Here is a 19,608-nt window from a genome sequence, read left to right on the forward strand (position 1 = left end):
TAGCTTAAAGGTATCCTCACTTGTTCTGACAGGGGCCGCAAAGACACCAAGTGAGTTAACCCTCCACATGGCAGCGACTGGCTCAAGATGAGTTAGAGCAGGACTGACAAAAGAAAGAAGTTCCCAGGTAGCTGTCTAACAAGATCCAGAAGTGGGTTCTGTGACGGGGAAATAATCCCTTTATGATAAGTCTGTTAACAGTGCAAAAGAGGAAGCCCATTATTCTACAACAGCAGATCGCCTCTTAAGATCACACACATCCTCCAAGCTGTTCCGGAGACTCTGCTGGGCTAAGGACTGAGATAGAAAAGTGAGAACAGGCTGGGGGGGGGTTAGATGAGGGGACACAAAGGCAGACTGTGGGTGGGAGTGACGGATGGGGTCTTAGGGGATTTTCCAATAACAGGTAGTCCAAATAGAGGCTCCAAGGATGCATGAGAGCTTGGGAAAACCAGGTCTCTTTAATCCAGTTTGATTATTATTTGGCAAGCACAGAGGTCAGAGCACCTTAAGATCTCAGACAAAATTAAATGTGCACAGAAACACCGTGTCCTATTTTAACCATCTCCTCCGTTGCTGAACAAATTAAATCAGATCAAGGCACTCTTTGACCTTCTCTATCCACATCTGTTCCTTTTCTTAGACATTATGATTTTAAAAAACAGCACAGAACTACAGTCTCACCACTGTTGCCCGTCACCCTGTACATGCACACGAAAGAGTTAGTTTGTTTAACAAGGCTACTTTTCTTGAGTTGTCATTATACAATTATCATGAATTGGACTAAATTGGATTATTAAATTATAACTGGATCCAATTGGACTTGTATTGAACAAATTTTTGCATCTCTGTAAAATGCCCTGAGATGACTTTTAAAAACTGTACACGTTTGTTGAATCAAGACGGTTGCGAGTGCATGTTGATTCCGCTTACAGCAGCAAGAAATCTATAGCAGAGGCAATGCAGACAATTTTGTTGTGGGTATTTATGAAATGACAGAAAATGCACTGTAAAAGTACAGTGAAAAGCTCCAGTATTCTGTTACTTTAAAGAGAAAGTCTTTACAATTTAACGGTAATGAGATTGGAACAAGAAAATGTTAGCCAACTTTAAATTACCGATCAGGTAAAATTGCAGGGTCTTTCCTGTTTTCTGAAGCTGCATTAAGCGGATGTATTTGACCTGATTAATTAAAGTCCAGTTTAAGCTCCCTGTTGGTTACTGTGCTTGCTTCACATCTAAGAATGAGAAAACACTGACCAATGGACGTTTTCCACTGAAAACAGATGCCTAAAGGTGGTGAGACTATTAAAACAAATTAATCAATGAATAGATTCTTTAGATAAGTTTTAATGGTGAGCAAAGGTGACATCTTTCTGGCATACTTCCATGTTTTAAGAGTCCTTCACCTCTTTCCTCCACTTTCATCCTCTTCCTGTTCCTGCTTATTTTCACCCATACCCCCCCTTCCCCATTTCTTGCACTGGATTAATGCTCCACTCCACTCCTCAGATTTTTTTTTCTTTTCCATCCCCCTCTTTCATACAACTCCCAGCTCACATGGCCTATGCAGCTAGATTTCATCTGCCTGCTCTTCAACTGCAACAGCAAAGCGTGACAAACCAAAGGCAAAGCAAGTGTGAAGATGAGAGCAACAGGTGGAAAAAATAAAAAATCCCAGATCAGAGAAAATGTGGGCAAGAGTATCAGTGTGCAATTGGCAGCAAGAAGCACGCACAAAAAAATGCATCTGTGCAACGTTTCTACCGCTTCAATGGGTTTCACAGTAATCAAGCAGTACCTCCCAAAAAAAGCCAGGATCCCGAAAGTGCGTGATGTGAAGTTGAGAGCTTGTTCAAACCAACAGAATCCTAGCTCTTACATAGTACGCAGAGGCTGGGTGGCCTTGATTAATATGGGGCCAGTGATCCCAGTGGATGGAGGTGGAGAGAAAATCAAACAACAATGCGAGTCATATAATCCTATATTTGACTGCTAACAAAAAAGTATCCACAAGTACAGACAAGACAGCAACACACATTACCTCAGGAAGGCATTCAGTACACACCTTATGTACTCCCTCAATAATTTGTCATAGATCTACTGACTGAAACTCCACAAAAAAACTTCAAACAAGCAAGAGAATGGTATTGTAATGAGGTCAGCCAACTCCACTATAGAAGGAGAGAAGCCTTTTAATGTTTTGCCAAAGGACCTGAGGTTATATTATGCCTCCATTCCAACACAATGACTGTCTGTCTGAGTGGTTGCTCATTGTCACCTACCCCCACATGGCTTGGCTTTTAAGGTCTAGTGTGTGTGCGAGTGTGCATTGTTAACCTATTGTGTCAGTGCCAAACCTCTTTTCACTCAGACCAGAGAGATGCAGAGCTCTTTGGCAATGTAACAAGGTTGACACTGTAACTTTAAACCAAAAAGTTTCTGCGTCCAAGCTGCTGCAGCGCTCTGACTTCATTAAAGCAGTTTTTCTGTGGTGAAACAAATGAGCTTTCTAAAACATGTGAGTCTGCGCAGGGCTAATTGGCAACAGGTCCTCCCTCTGTCCGTTTTTTTCTTTTGTTCCTTCTTTTATAACCAGCTTTTTGCTGTCGCAGACTTTAGCCTGTCCCTCTGTTTGTAACTGTTGCCGTGGCTACAGAGGCCCACATTTTTCATGCAAAGGGCGAAATGAGATGGCAAGACAGGAAGAGTGGAAAATGGAAGGAAGGAAAAGAGTGAGTGAATAGGTGAATGAGGGAGTGCGTTTTGTGTGCGTCCACAGTCTGACAGCAGGCAGGTTGGCTCGTTGACATCTCCAAGCATCTGGCCTCAATTCGGACGTGAGAGTAGACTGATCGAAGACCAGAGTCTGTCGCTCTCTTTCCATCACACATACACACACATATAACTGCAGAGATACACATACTGTCTGAGGGTTAAAATGTTTAAAAACAAAGGTGTAAAGATGAACTGATATGAATCAGAGCTCAAAGTTATAACCTAAGCTGTAATACTTCGGTAAGTGGACGCCTGGCTGAAATAAAAATGTGCTATAAACTGGTTGATGCCCACATTCGACCATTAAAATCCAGTTGGGTCAGGTTTTGCTGCAGGTTCTGCAAAGTCTCAAAGTGAGTTTTCCTCTTCCACAAAAGAGAGAAAATGGTGTGTGTGGGTCAGAAAGAGTGGGTCCACACTGTTACTGAACCAACATTGTGCATATTGGACAGAGTCTGCACACCATTTAAAGAGCAAATCTTTCCACCTGACCGGCCTATCAGGGAGGTGAAAGCAGCAATACACCCAGCATCGCAGCTTTTCAAGGTAATCAAATTTAAAACGCGTCCAACGACCAATGCTCACTCTGTTTACAAAATACTAGCAAATCAAGCATCTGGAAATGATTTCGATTTTATGAAAGGAAGGAATATTGGAAATAAAGTCTGTAAAGCACTCGGTACAGCAGCATCATAACAGGCCTGCGCGCTGGTTTGACGTCATGGTAAAATAAGGATACTGGAGGCTTTTTTCCAACAACAACTTGGCCAAATGTCAGTGGGGTCAAAGGTCACCATTGCCTGATTCCTTGCTGATTTATAACCTTACAGTTGGGCTGGGAGTGACTGCTTTATTGACATGATACATACATTAGACATATGCATACCTAACAGACTGTATTCACTAACAATTGTATGCAAGACCAGTATATGACAGTAAACACTCTGTGTTCATGTGGAGAGACTATACTCCAATGTCTTAAGAAGTCACCAGTTTTGACCGCAATGACAATGACGCAATTCACATGCTGGCTAAGATAATACAGAGTCTCCTGAAAAAAAGCCAAGAGGAGTTATAAACAATGGCAGCCTTTTTTGGTTAATAAGTTACTATCTGCAAATGAGTAGGGTAGCCAACCATAAAGACTTGAAAAGGGGGGGGGGGTAGCCTGTGCGAGTCCAAGCAGTTTAACAAAACCTCTAAAGTTCACATCTTAGCATATTAGTCTTGTTAGTATTACAAATGGAGGCAGCCTTTTTACCAGAAACAGTGATTTCCTGCAGTCCTCTTCTTGCTACTAACCTCAGTGATGACAACATTTCACATGCTGTCTCAACACAAGCACCTACACAGAACCTTTTCCTGATTACAAAATCCCATAAAAATGGTGAAAATCTTCAATAGTCATGATTCTGTTCATTTTCCTGCTGAATGACACATGGCCGCATTTCAGTTGGTATTGAAAACTGCATGAAAAGTCAATGCAGCATTTAACAGCACAACAGTTAGCTGGTACCAGAGGAAATTGAGGTTTCAGTCATGTAAAAAGTGGAAATAGGCTGACATTCCTGTTTCGCTCCGAATGTTGGATTTTCCAGGAGGTTTTCCAGCCACTGAAAGTTATCCAGCAGTGGTCAGTGGTCAAACCCACAGACACTGGAAATACCAAGAATGCCGGTCGGACGGGCAGATTAATTTGGCCACTGGACTACTGTTTGTCAGGATCCCTTGGATTTAATACATTTAGATTTCTTATCAGTGCAGGAGCGTGTCGTTTTGTCTTTAACATGGAGTTTGCCGTCGTAAATCCAAATAGCAGGGCAGTTCTGACCTCTCATTGTCCCGACAGGAGAGAAGAGAAAAGTTTTCCCTCCTAAACTTTCCTTCCTCCACTCTTCCCCTGCTGCTTTGGCTGTATGAATAGTGGAGGGGCTATTGTATCATTTTAACAGAGGGCAGAGAGCAGAGAGAAAGGGCCTGTTATCTTACACTGAAAGACAACTCTTTGACTGAAAACATGACCTATAATGTGAGGCAGTGACTTTTTATGGCAGAAGAACGATTTACTTTCTCACATCCTTCAGTGAGGAAAAGTAGGCCACAACATCTAAAATAGCTAAGCTTTTATAGATTATTTATATTTCACAGAAGTAGTTACAGGTTTAATGGGATTTTACTGATCATAGCTAAAGCAGAACACAGCAGAGACAATACCACCCACAGAAACGTAAACTCACACACCTCATGCTACTAACTACAGCTGTGCAAATGAGTTTCACAGCAGCTATTAGATAAGCAGCAACGCCTCAGTGTAACTGTGCCAGCTTCAATGCATAATTCACATTGACTCTTCTGAGAAAATATCTGACATGGCAAAGTGGCACATGTGCAGATGTATTCAGACACGGTGTCCGTGCTTCTGTAAGCTTGTGAGAGATGGAGGGGAGACAGACTGGCATGGAAAATACCCATTCAGCAAACTGAGCAGAGGCCAGGCCAACTTCTAATCTCTTGCTGTCTCTCTATCCTCCTGTGTTTCTGTCTAAGCCTCCCTCCGTCAGTGCTCCACAATGCTTCTCGACAAAAGCTTTGCATAAACACCGTGTATGAGACTTAGCTCAGTGGGATTGCTGGAAAATAATGGATGAGTTTGATTGCATTTTACTGCATCCTTTAGAATCCATTTTTCAAATCTTTTAGGTGACATATTGTTTCTCTGTCACCCTGAATCAAACCTACACCACAGGGAACCTATGCCTCTACTCTACTTTTGTCGTGTATCAGTGAGCGAAAAACAGCATTCACTCCCTAGTGGGAGCTCTGCAGCAGCAGGACTAAAAGCAGCACATTGGAAATAACATGAATTCTACTGTCAATGGTTGATTTTTCTCCATCTACAGTTACCTACACACTCGTGTTTAATTTCACTTTGTTGTGCCTTCAAGCAAAGGCTGCATTTTGCAATTAATCTTTTTACTCGGAATATCTACATTCAGGCAGTTTGTCCTATTCTGTCAGCCTGGCTGATCAGCTGTGTTTGGTTTTCTCCAAATGTGCTGCTGTGCATTCTGACCAAAAACACCTCCACTTTGGTCTCATCTGTCCAAAGGACACTGGTCCAGAAGTCTTGGGGTTTGTTCACATGCAACCTAAGCTGTGCTGCCAAGTTCTTTTTAATGAAAAAAGACTTTCTCTGATAAACCTTCCAAACAAACCATACTTTTTCATTTTTTTCCCAAATTGTCCTGTCATGAACTTTGAACTGTGAACTGTAGAGTCTGAGATGTAGCTCTCTGGCTTTCTGTAATTTCTCTGAACATTACACAGTCTGACCTTGGGGTTATCTTCCTGGAAGGTTCTCTTTGGAAGATTGACAACTGTATCGAATGTTTTCCACTTATAATTAATCTTTCTCACTGTAGAATGATATAGTCTAAATTCTTAGAGTTGTCAGATTGATGGGCAGCAACACTTGATTCTCTAAGATCATTGCTGATGTCTTTCCTCCTTGACGTTGTGACAACACTCACCTGAACGCTCCAGAGCAAACAAAACTTCGGCTATGAAAGAGGTGCTAACTATTTCTGATGATCAGTCCATCAAGTGCATTCAATTAGCAGAATTGGGCTGCATACTGTAATTTAATTTTATTTTCTTTGTATACACTGCTTCTGCGTTTTGGTTCTATGTATCTATTTTAATGTTTTTCATGAAAGTTCTGATATGTAAAACTGAACTGAAAGAAGGTGTGATTTGTTTTTCGCATGACTGTAATTGTTGGCTTTGGAATCACACAAACTGTGGAGTGGAAATGTAACCAAACTGGGAACAGATCCAAAATGGAATTGTCTAACTAAACCTCGTCCAAAATGTAAGAGGTCACAAAGGAGGAAAAACCAAAAGGTAGCAAAAAAAGTTTCATTTGTAGGTACTTTGCCATCTTAAAATACACACACAATACACACACAGACACAGGAAGCATGAGTCAACATGTCTGGAAAAGGTTGAAACCTGCAACACGTGACACACATTTACCTCATTTATTTTCTTCAGAACAGATGAGGTAACCCATCTTCCACTTCCCCGCTCTCACTCCCCTTCACCTCTTTGCCTCAAGTTTAATCTTCACATCAACATTTAAGTATTTATAGAGTAAAACGTCACTCCTGCGAGCTGATCCAAAATCCAGTCTGCGTAATTATAGTCTTCTCTCACTGTGCTCTTGAATAAAACCTTAACATGAAAGCGTCTCTCCAAAGATGGATGCTATAAAGAGTTTAGTGTATGGACAGCCCTCTAAGAGCTGTCTATGAACATATCTGCTGACACATCACTCTCATGAGAAAGTACAATATGTGGCCTCAAGCACACAGGGAGTCTCGCAATTACACGCAGAGGGAAAACATACAAGAAACAGAAGCAGCCTCTGTCTTCCAAAGTGCTTTGTCATCAAAAGAAACACAAAGATTCCCATTGAGTTCACTGGATAAAAAAAGAAAAACATGATTTGTGTCACACTTCTGAGATGCACCCTAGATATGTGCTTTAGTAGATCTGTGCATGCTGCCTCATGCTGTTTCTTATCTCTAGTACGAGTACATGCTCAGAGAGAATGAATAACACCCTCCTCTTCTTCCCTCCTCTTCCTTCAGGCCAACTGTCCAGAGGGTGGAACAGCTTTTCTAAAGGCTGAAATTTCAAATCAATACCCCAACAGTCTGTAAAGAGCAAATTACGCAGGGTCAGACCACACTAAATGATCCTAACTCATTCAGTTCCCTGCACCAAACTCTTCAGGGTCAGTCAGAGCAAATTACACCAACTTTAAGCTAGAGCCAGTCAGCTGACTCTGAAACAAGAAGCTACCTTAAAACTACAAGGAACTGTTTTTCATTTCATCACCAGTCCGATCTCATATTATAGGAGTCACTACCAACTCCTTATTTAACTAGTTTTCAGTCTGCGTGACTGAGTCTGCCAAGCAACTTCTGTTTTTTTCCGTTACCCCTTCCATTAACGTAATTTCCACAAATGACACCCTCGTAAATGGCTTCCCATTGATTCGAGGTGCTCATGAATACAAAGTTTTTCTCCAAGCAAACGTGCCAAACTGCAAAAGAACACAGTATCAAGAGAGCCTGAGTTTGGAGAATTTAAGATAGACATGCACTTATGTTTCACACACACTTATGTAGACACATCCAACAATACACACCCCAAAGAGAGCCCTGCATTGCTGCCTTTGCTTGTCTTCGTATCTCTTGGAAAAAAGAAAACTGAAAATATCACTCTGATTTCTGTCAGCTGGGAATCTTCTCCTCTATGTCGTCTCCTCTTTGTCCCGTCGTCTACTTCTCCACTACAACATTCCAGCTTCCTGACGTTGCCTCTGCACCGCTCCAGGGTTTCATATCCTGACACGAGGACTTTCAAATGGAAGCCCCCTTATTCTCCTTCCCTGTCCTCTCCTCCTCCCCTGTCTTCTCACTTCACTTCTCTGTTCCTCCTCTCAGCTTTCCTTCCCTGCTGTCTGCCTTAGCACCGCCTCCCCTGTCCTCCTCCTCAGTCCTCCCTCCCCTCTACCACTTTTGTCTGCCAGCCCCTCTGCCTCTAGTTTGCCTCTTTTAATACACAAGCACATACACACACACACACACACTGCTCTCCTCCCCCTTTTCTTTTTAGCCTAAGATTTAACCACCCCTTCCCTTTCACAGAGATTTTCTGCATCAACTCAATCTTGCGTCAGATTTAAAATTTGGGGAAATATTATTCACCGTTTCTGGCCCCAGGGCATCAGGGGAACACTGCAATCCCCCCACGGTTTTCAGTTTTTACACTCTGGATAAAAAACACTGCAGTAACCCCCAGCTGTGTAATAACTAAACAACATCGACTACATCAAGAGCTGCAGCCGCTTCATATGGAGCATGGGGGGGCGGGTCAATAAACTCAGATGGGGGTAAATTACATAACATGTTTCTGCACATTGTGGTAGTGGCCCATTCGTCGTGCTCTGTGCACATGAAGGTGAGTGTGGGTATTATTATTCATTATAAATATGATATAAGTCAGTAGAATGGGAAATCACAACACTGAAACTTGTATTTTTGGACTGATGATAGTGAAGAGTAAGGCAAGACAGACATACCTCAAGTACAGATTATTTCCTTGTGGGAAATCTGAACTGGAACTGCCCACCCAGGCCACATTTTGCAAATCAGAAAGTCAGACGAATCTGTCCAACCTCAATCTCACCATTTAATATTGTTGCCTCCTTGCCACGTCTGAGGTGCCTTTGAGCAAGGCACCCTTACCCCCATGCTCCCCGGGCACTGTGATTGGCTGCCCACCGCTCCAGTGTATGGCATCAGTCTCTCCGAGTCTGTGACCGTGTGCATGTGTGTTCAACAGGTGCCAACTTGGAAGGGTCAAATGCGGAGGAGTCATTTCTTGTTAACATTTGTGTGTATGTAACATGACCATAAAGTAATCTTAATCTTAATCATGTAAAGTGTTGAAGCGGTGGTAATTTAGAGTTTATGTAACGCCTCGTAAAATCAGTTTTCACCGCCATGGTCTATCAAACAACAAACTACAAGAAAATGACATGTCAACTGGTACTGCAGAGAATAGCTAACCTGTTCAGTGAATAAAACAAACTAGTTATTCAATTTATCAATACGGACATTGTCAGCTGGAGTCTGACTTAATTCCCCGCGTCCACATTTGACTTTCAAGCTAATTGGAAAGCCCCAACAGATCTGTTGACTGTTACTACAAATGATTGTTTAATCTGCCTGAGCATTTTCCAAAGCTTTTCTCCTGTCCCCCGACAGATAAAGCCACTTAATAAAGTGTCGATATGCGTTTTAGACTTGACTAAAAGTTTCATACTAATCAACTAGATTCTATTGAACCTTGTAGACTTAAGCATAACGTAGCTCGACTGATTGTGCAGAGGCTGAGAGTTCTTGTAGAAGGAGGCCCAGGTTTGTGCCCAGACTGTTGGCCTCTCACTGCATGTCATTAAAGCATTTATTGAAGACATTGACAAAAATAAAATGGTTGACAACAGCCTACCTTCTATACACACACACATCCCTACTGATGTGTGTGTGTGTGTGTGTGTATATGGATAAATAATATAATGACATCATAAAGTTCCATGTAGAACCTTGTTAGGGTAAAAATACTTTTATACAACAAGTGTGGACCACTGACATTCAGTTCCTTTATGTTTCACACAACACTAACCAGTTTGGGTGTATTGTTGTGTGCTGCCATGGAAAACCAGTAGGTGGAGGGAATAATGCTGTGTGTGTTTGTGTGTGTGTGTGTGTGTCCTTTGTTTCTCTTTACTGGAACTTCCCTGTAGTGGTACAACAAGAGAAAAGAGAGCCCACTGGACTCTGACTTGGCACTTTACTGCCATTTACACAGCCCACACCAGAAAGCTTTAAATGTGTCTTACACTGAGTGTGTGTGTGTGTGTGTGTGTGTGTGTGTGTGTGTGTGTGTGTGTGTGTGTATGTGTGTGAGTCAGCAAGGGCTTCAATTCCAGCCTCTGAACAGGTAATAATAACCTAAAAATTGAGTGCATCAGCTCAGAATAACAGGAGTCAGCACAGAACAGGACCTTGGATGTATCAAAGAACGATAAGAAAAGTTGAAACTACAAAACATGTAATATGTTAGGAACATTTATCTTATTAAGAGAAAACACATTTATTTGTGCCTTTACATTTTTTGCAGTCAGAAGTTAGTACTTGCTGTAAATGCTTTGTTTCAACATACATGTATGCATGTATGAGAATCAGTTCGATGGCCATTCCCCAGTTAAATGTGTGAAATTTTGTCTCCCTTTCTGTTCCCTTTGGAATTTGCCTCAAGTATGTTAACTTTCAACTTTTGAGTGATCACAATGTGTGTCAGAGGGTTTGATAAAAGAAGTAGGCAGTAGACTAACAAACCACTACTCGCTACTACTACTAATCAGCCCCAACTGTAAGCACTTTTAAATTCAGGTTAAAAACATTTCTCTTTCGGTGCGCTTATGGTTGAGTTTATATTTTTCTTTTTCCCCTCTTCTTTGATTGCTTTTAACTGTGTTTTAATTTTTTTTTCTATTTTTTTTCTCTTTAAATTGCTTGTTTTTCTTTTAAATGCCTTGTCTTTATGTAAAGCACATTGAGTTGCCTGTGGTATGAAATGCGCTATATAAATAAAGATACCTTGCCTTGCCTTACTAATTTACAGCCAAACAGATCACTACGTTATGAGTATATTAACGTGAAAACTTGACAGTCGTATCTAGCCACAATTGGTTTTGAGCGTATGGAGTGCATTCATATATCTTTTAATAACATCTCTCACCAACACTTCAACCGGGCAAACAACCTCTTTTAACTTACCTCTCCCCTTATTAGATAATCTTGAAATAACCTGTCTGAATACGAGTGTAAATCAATGGCAGGAAAAACTACTGCTGAAGTGTCTCTGTTATTTTGACCAAAGCATGTCACAGACCATTCATTAAGACCTAAGGAAATTGTGTCAACTTGTGGAAAAAAAAAACAGAAAAATATGTATCATTTCAAAGATGGAAGTGTTTGTTTTTTTCCTGTTTTTTTTTAAAATTTTACTGTTTGGCTTTTGGGATTAGACTGATGGAACTGTGAGTCATAGCTATTCAGTGGAGGGAAACGCTGAACAGTCATTGTGACAAATAGCAACAAGGATGTTCTCTGGTTGAATTAATAGTGCCAAAAAATAAACATTTTTTGTCTGATGCAAAAGTGACATGGTGTAAAATCCCCTTAATGCATTGTTATCTTGATCCACTGTAAACATTTTTCGTTTTGAGGTGTTCTTGATGGAGAAAACTGTCTGGCCTCCTTGTGAGCAGCTGTTAGCTTAGGTCCCCTGTCACAATTCCTCCTTGATTCTCCAAACAGAGTGATCTGAGTGACGTCTACTGCTGGTTAGGCACTGACTGCTCATGAATACTGCACACTACTAAAAAAAAAAAGAAAATCCAAAAGCATCTGATGCCATCTCTGTGACAACTCATATCAAGCGTCTTGTCCGTCCCATTACATCTTTAAGCTTTAGCTTATAAATGTTTATGCATCAACCAAAAAATGAAGCACGGGTACAAAGTCTGTGTATTTTGAAAGGGACCCTTAAACACAGGTGGTGACAAATGCTGCAGGACAGATAATGAATGAAACGGACAGCTGGAGTGGAAGACGGACTGAGCGCAGAGGAGACAGAGGATCTGTAATGGATATGGTGGAAATGAGAGAGGAAGACAGCTGCTGCTGCTGTGTTGACCACACATTATTATCACCCTACATATTTTACAAACACCGCCCTTTACTGCGAGGCCTTGAGCTGATAGACACAATAAGAAGTTCATGTCAGAGCATCGTGTTGTTTGATTGTTCTTGGCCAGAAAACAACACAAAAACAGTGTTGCATTCGGATATAACTGATTCTGTGTTGTATTGTTCATATAAAAAGGTGCAGTTTAGAGAAAACTGCATTTGCACTGCGAGAACATTTGATTTGTTGCAGAGGCAAAGACACAAAAAAATCTTTCTTGCTTTATGTGAGGCACCAGGCTGCCGTACGGAGCAAGATGGGCTCCGGTCGAAATTTCTGACCCCTTGCCCCCTCATCTCCTCTTTTACACCACCCCAACACCAACATCGTGTCACACATGGCAACTGCTATTCCAAACTTAATCCCTAACTAGACTCTTCAAAGAGGACAAGACCCTTATTTCCATAAATGTGTGTTCAGGTCAGCATGTCACGCTAAAGTTAGCCTTTACCATGTCAGTCTTTTGATCAGTGTCCTCGACTCCCAAAAAGACAGGAGGGAGAGAGAACCAAACCAAAAGGGGAGGGTGAGAAAGGGAGAAGAAACAAGAGCGGTAGGAGGAGTGGGGGATGCTTGAGTCAGCAAATATTGAAGGTCATCGTCATCAGAGAAGGGCTTTGTCTGCAGAAGAGTTTTATTTCTTTTGTGTGGTTCTTTACCTCAGTGTGTCACCCAGCGTACTCCTCCTGGAGGTCTGGGAGAGACAGTGCAATGACCGGGAGTTCTCATCCCAGGAACTCACTTCTCTCTGGGCCTCTCCCCTAACACTTTGGCCTGAGGAAAAACAGAGCAGAAATGTTAACCGGTCGACCCAAAACAACACTGAATTTGCAACAACTTCAATATCTTTTGATTTTCATTCTCAAACAAAAATTAGTGAACATACGTGATTTTGACATAGGGTTTCTGTAAGTTAGTTTGCTATCTATTGAGAGCCCAACTGTGAGCTCGCAGCTAGGAAAAAGAAGTTGGAAATTCCAGAACAAACCAAATATTGTTAAAATATTGCTTTCAGTATTTCATGTAATACCAGTTTAGAGTTTTTATCTAGTTTTGCGAGTTGCAATGATTGATTGAAAATAAAACCTTTCATGCTCGAAATCGGCGAAATAAGCAGTGAGTGAATCCATCCGTGTAGACCACAAATCAAAAGAAAAAGTGATGGGCCTCCATGCAACAAATCTCCAACTCCATTAATCTGGTGTTTTGATAATAGGACTAAAGAGTACCTCAATAAAAAAAAAGAAGAAAAAAGCTACTATACTTTATAAGTGGAGTTGAGCTGAAATGTGGTGAATATAAGAAAGATTGCCAGTATGCAAGGACAGAAAACAAAGGCTCTTTTCTCTCATTTGGAGGGTTTTATCTTCTTTCTTTTTTTTGTTTTAATTAAAAAAAACACATTGATTTCATTTGCGCTTTTCTAAATATTCTTGTACCATCCGTTCATTTTCTTTGCTCCCTCCCAACAACCTGTTAATTCTATCGGCAGATGAAGTAATCGGTCAGCTTGTTACTGTCGGATAAGTGATACTATATTGATTTTGGCCGTTGTGCTACTGTTGTAGGGGTCATTTGTGCCACATTACCTAACTGCCAGGCTTAGCCTAAGAGCAGTTGTCAAGAACCACAGACAGATGCTGATTGGGCTCTTTCACAGCTTTCACAGTGGAGGGTAGCTATGGTCATATCTGTTAGTGAACAAAACACAACATTATAAGCGGTTTTATTATGAAAAAAATGACCAGATAAAGCACAATTATCGATATTTTCCCGAGTGGATGTTTGGATATTATAAACATAGATCAAACACTATAAAAAATAATGTAGTCGTCTGTGTCCGCCAACAGTATTTCTTACATCTGATGCCGTACGTATGGATTTTTTGTTGAATTTGGAGCTCAGCCAGGCCTCGGGCCAACCAATAACCAAACAAAGTGGCGATGAGAATCTGGGATTTCTGCCATTAGATGATTATTTCAGGACTGATTTGATTGCCATGTTGTCGTAACCACGAGCACCATGAGGCATAAAGTAAAGCAGGGGAAGGGGAGGGCGGTGGGTGCATCAGTCTGTCCTAACAGAGGGGGAGGAGATACAAGGCCTTCATAGAGGGATCCAGGGGTCACTTTGGGGGTTAAATCAGTGACATAACAGATGTCCCTACCTCTTTAAACTGATTTATTTTTAAACAAATGCATGCATAAATCTCACAGATAGGAGTAATATTAAGAGTGACCCATAGCCATGCCCACACGCTGCTACAGAGCCTAAATAATAAGGAAAGAGCTTTTGAGGTTGTAATTTGCATAAACATTCACATATATGCACACTTTTACAGTATGCAAACCACTGCAGAGATTTGTCTTAATTTTCATAAAACCCCCTGAAAGGCCAGAAGACATGATCTGTGATGTTTTCATTATTCCTGCAACACTATGGAGTCCATAAACACCCACAAACACACACACACATATATAGACCTCCGGTCCATTCACTGTCTCTAACCAGAAGATGAGATCTCCCTCTGTATGATGGACTGATGTAAACCAATGGGACCAGATTAGATAGGGATTACAATCCATTATATCGCTGGTAGATAGATTACATCGCAATATCAGCATATGTCCTCAGTGCAGGGTCGACACTTTATGTCTGGACAGAGACGCTGTGATTCAGGGTTGCATTCCTACAGCTTGCTACAGTGTTAACTTTGATTGAGGGTATCATTAAGGTTATGCAGCTCATGTGCCTGACTCGGCTCACTTTGTAAATCACAGAGCTTCTTTTGTTACATTTACTCCACCGTGCCTCTTCACTTTGGAGGGATTCAGTATGCAGTGTGGATGAGAGGAGAACAATGGAGTGTGAAGAGGAAAGTAGCTGCCGTCACAGAAAAGGCGTGACTAAATCTCTGCCAAGGTGATTCTTTCAGCGAGGAAAACGAGTAAAGTACTCAGCTGAGTCCTAAACATGGGGACAACGCTCTGGGAACATCATCAATGGTTATTTAATTGCAAATCATATTCCTATAAATGTTTTCGATCATTTAGTTTCAAGATGAATCACTTTGTTAGAAAATAATAACACAAAAATCTGCCCCTAAACACTTTCCTGAGTTAAAGGTACACTTTAAAAACTTTAGTGTAAATTTACAGGTAAACTAGATTTTCCATTTGAATTGTTGTCATTCACTGTAATACTGTAACAGAATTGTTTCCAACAGTCGACTGTACACTTTACTGCAAACTGAGGATCTTGAAAAGGTCAAACCTTCAGTGTGCAACTTTCGCCTCCAGCTTCTGGCAGTAAGAGTAATTACATAAACAACGTGGGCACGTGTATATGCCACACTCCTACAGGTGACCTCCATCCCCGCCCCCGGAGTGCTATTTTCAGTTTGGTACTGCTGCAGAAGACGAAAGAGGCAAGAAAACGTATTAACAGACAGTCAAACCAGAGAACACAAGCAAGGAGGAAACGCTTGAAAACCAGTTTTGTGATCATCAAAATTGTTACCACTGATTTTTCTCACCCTTGACAAGATAATTGGTTAAATGACTAATTGCTTTAGCTCTAAAGGTTACCAGAAAAAAACAAGTTTATTTTTTCTAATCAAGTGAATCACAAACCACATAACTTACTCACCAGACTGATGCAAACCTTCAACATATTACAATTCTATCCTCAATCAGATATAAAGTTATTAACAGCATTGTTCAGAGGAAACAGAACTCAAATGGCAAATTCATAAATTGAAATGAGTCATTTTTTCAGTGTCATTGAAAAGTGAATATTATTATTTTTGTCTAACTGTAACTAAACTGAATAATGATGAAAATAACCAGAGGATTCGATGACTAAGTCTGATTCTACTGGAGTTTTGCACGTGTAATCTCCTTTCTGAACAATCGGAAAAACCTTGATAAATTTCCATAATCTCACAGTTGTATTATCATTATATTGCCCGTCCTCACACACATCTCTTAAATAATGAAACTGACAAGTCAACAGCACAGTTTCTACACCAGAATAGAATCAGTGGGAACAGAAAAATGACTGACCAGGAATAGATCAGTAAGGTAATGCAATTTCTGTGTATCTCTTTCATTTCCTGTGTCATTAACTCAACAATCATACTGTAGCCTGTGCCCAGTCTGTGCCCAGCACATTGTCCGCTTCTGCTGTAATTTTTCCAAGAAAGTGCAAAGCTGATTTGTTGCCATAATATGTCCTGTGTGAGGCTTGGCCCACTTTCCTGCCTGCTTTCATTGTGTAAGCACACATACATAAAACATGATTTGCGGCATCAATTTCTGACTTTTATTCAGATGGGATTTGGTGGCAGACAACATCAGAGCCATGAAAAGCAGAGCGGAGTAGCGGCAAAATGCAACTCTGCCTCTGAACCTCTGAGTGAGGATGGAAAAGAGAGAGAGTTGGCTTTGTTACAGAGAACAAGGTTTAATCACTGACCTCTGGACTTAGAACTGAAGACAAATGGCCATGATTAACGGGGGACATTCATCTTATAGGTTAAGAAGAGAACTGTGAACTGTATTTGCCCGTGGTGCTCTGATAGATCTAAGTGCTGTATATTTTAAACTCCAATCCTGGTAGCTTGCACTACACCTCTGATCAAGGAGATCACACCAAACTCTGTGTAGATCCAATATTGTTCACCAGAGGGCACCCTGACTAAATCTACTGTAATGATGGCTGTTCTCAGGCTCATCTGATGCTTTGGCATCATGTAGTAACAAATGGAGGACATCACAGTGAGTAAACTTTAATCTCATGTATTGTTTGGATTAGAGAATTGAATCCCCTGTTTCAACTTTATTCAGCAATAGACACCTCAAATGAAAGCATAAACCGACAGGTTCTCAGGTGCACATCTGCACATTCAACTGGCAAAACGCATGCACACACAGCGTGCAATCCAAGTGTTTTATCCAGCCTGCTTCCTCCTAAAGCAGCTTTGCAACCCACCCTCACTCCAGCTCCACCTTTTCAAACCGAGTCTGACTACTAAATCTCAGTAGAACAGAAAGAAGTGACAGTGGACAAAGAACTGCTTTGTGAAAGAGGGAAATTGAGAAACTAAAATTTGCAAGACTGTCCAGTGCAGCTATTTCCTTTGCTTTTTACTTTAATTTTTTTCAGTTTTTCATCTTTCCGATGAAATCTGTTGTGATCATCAACAATCCAGTTCAACCGAACCTAAACCAATCAGTGTTTGATCAACGAGCAGAGTCATTGAAACAGAGGTGTTCAACTTTTGGAAGACCGCAAACAAGCCTGTCTCCAAAACCTCTGTGTTGGTTGAATTCCCACAATCCTTCACTCGGTGTGGGATGAGATCAGCAGTGAAAAGTGCGCAGATGCTACCGTGAGTCCTGCTTTACACATTTGACATATGACCAGAGGCCCCAAGTAGATACTGCTTTTTCTTACTCACGAAAAGCTTGTTCATATGAAAAGAAACAGGTTAAGTCAGTAAAACTACAATTATTACTTCTGAAATATAAGGCAGTTGAAGCACTACACAACATAACATTAAATCCAGAGAATGACCAGAAACTGAAGCCGCTAACTGCTACACTCTTTCTCTAACTGTACAACCCCCCCACTGCAATGCTCCTCTAAAATCTTAAATTGCCCACCTTGGTGGCCAGATTAGATGAGAAGACATAAGATCAAGCAGCAGCAGTGAGTAAAGTTTATCTTGAATCCAATCTGAACAGCAGCAGCTGCAGCTTGGACACAGCTGCACGTGATCACGTTTACAATGATGATCTTTGAAATGATGATGCCTGCTTGTTTGCTGACAGCTGATGACTAATGAGGGTCTTCTGGGGGGAAACAGTGAGACCTTTTTTTTGCAGAAAAAGCTAAGGGTGACCACACAGAGGGGAAAAAAAGCAAGCAGGGGGAAATTAACAAATTAGAAACAAAGATCGTAAGAACATTTAGATTTTTCTTTTCAGAGCCTAAATCCAAGCTGGAAACAAAAGCTTTTTTGTCTCGCCTCTTGTCTGTTTCAGCCTGCCACAGTTGTTGTAACAATTTGTCTGACTGGAGGATGTGGACCGTCGCTTTTCATTCCCACACTTTGTCTCCCTTCCCATTATTCTCAGCCCCCCCTGTCTCAAGCCTTTCCTTCATAATTTCAAAAACATTTCTGTGCACGGATTCCCTCTTTCTTATCGCTGGAAGCTGAGGGAGGAGGGTGATGCTGCTGCAGTGCAGGCACACATGAGAACTGCATGTGTTTGTCAGAAACACACAACACACAAGAGCATCTGCTGTCATGCCTCAGCAGCAGAAATTTGAAATATTTGCATCTTAATCCCATTTGGTTATCCACTCATCTATCATTGACTGCAGAGCAAAAATAAATCTTAAAGGAAAAAAGTAATAATTCAGATGCCTGAATTCTCGACATTGTTTCCAAGTTTCCTCTGTGAGAGTGAATACATATTGTCCGTCTCTCTGCAGATGCTTGCAAATGTGCATATACTGAATGCTTGCATTTTTTTTGTGTGTTCATGAATGTGTGTCTTTTTCCACGCCACAGTGAGCGTGTTATTGGAGCAGGGTGAGCCGGGGCAGAAACAGCAGAAACAAACGAGGTCCTGTGCAACCCTGAGACTGTTCCATGAATCACCCAAAAACTTATATAGTAGCTGGCTAGCGCTCTCAGACAGAAACTCACAGAAACTTCCCATGGAACGTTTCCCATATAGTGGACTGATTAATGAAATGGATTCCAATCTGTATTATCTAGCTAGTAGTCTTTGTGAAAATAAAGCCAAATATAAATGGCTGATCCAACCATATGACCAAGCAGACATGAAAACAAAACTTAAAAAAACTGTCTAGAGAAATACTATATTCCTGTACCTCCTACATCCTGCTTATAAACTGTGTGGTGTCAGCACAATTAGCAAACCTTTTCAACCATATATTCAAAAAGACAACATATAAAATATAAAAACTGAGACTTAAAAAAAGTTAGTTCATATGAACTCTGATGCTAATACATTTAAAGAAATGTGGGACAGAAGCCACAAAATCATAAGTTGTATAATGCTAACAAAAAAGTTTATATACTCTTTGGATGGTGCAACCCAGTCTGCACTCAGATCAGAGCGTTGTAACAGAGAAAGAAAGCTCACAATCAGCCAAAACCACAGACGTGAAAAAAATTCCTGAAAACCTCTATCCCTTTTTCTCTCGTATACAGCCAAGACAAGTGGTTTTATTTGTGCCTTCTTCCTTTTCCTGTTGGAGATTACTTTGCTGTTTGTGGCAGCCATGTGTAACATGGCCTTCACCGCAGTCTGCATCAGAAACCACACAGTCTAGTTTGCTCACTTCAAACCATGCACATTTGCTTTTTCATATCTGATGTTCGTTTCAAACTCACTTTGCAACCGG

The 19,608-nt window shown here is 41.0% G+C and overlaps 1 protein-coding gene across 2 annotated transcripts in view; it reads right to left on the bottom strand.

The window, feature by feature from the left end:
* Window positions 1-19,608, bottom strand: part of lzts2a (leucine zipper, putative tumor suppressor 2a) — a 46,913-nt gene that overhangs the window by 12,298 nt on the left and 15,007 nt on the right. The window contains exon 2 of one of the 2 annotated variants that reach the window (XM_075478312.1): window positions 12,825-12,939. The gene's annotated coding sequence lies outside the window, so the exon portion shown is untranslated. Of the gene's footprint in view, window positions 1-7,993; window positions 8,319-12,824; window positions 12,940-19,608 lie in introns of those variants that run through there. The other variant, XM_075478311.1, reaches the window with a different exon arrangement.

The sequence above is a fragment of the Odontesthes bonariensis genome, chromosome 2, assembly GCF_027942865.1.
Source record: "Odontesthes bonariensis isolate fOdoBon6 chromosome 2, fOdoBon6.hap1, whole genome shotgun sequence".
Lineage (NCBI taxonomy): Eukaryota > Metazoa > Chordata > Actinopteri > Atheriniformes > Atherinopsidae > Odontesthes > Odontesthes bonariensis.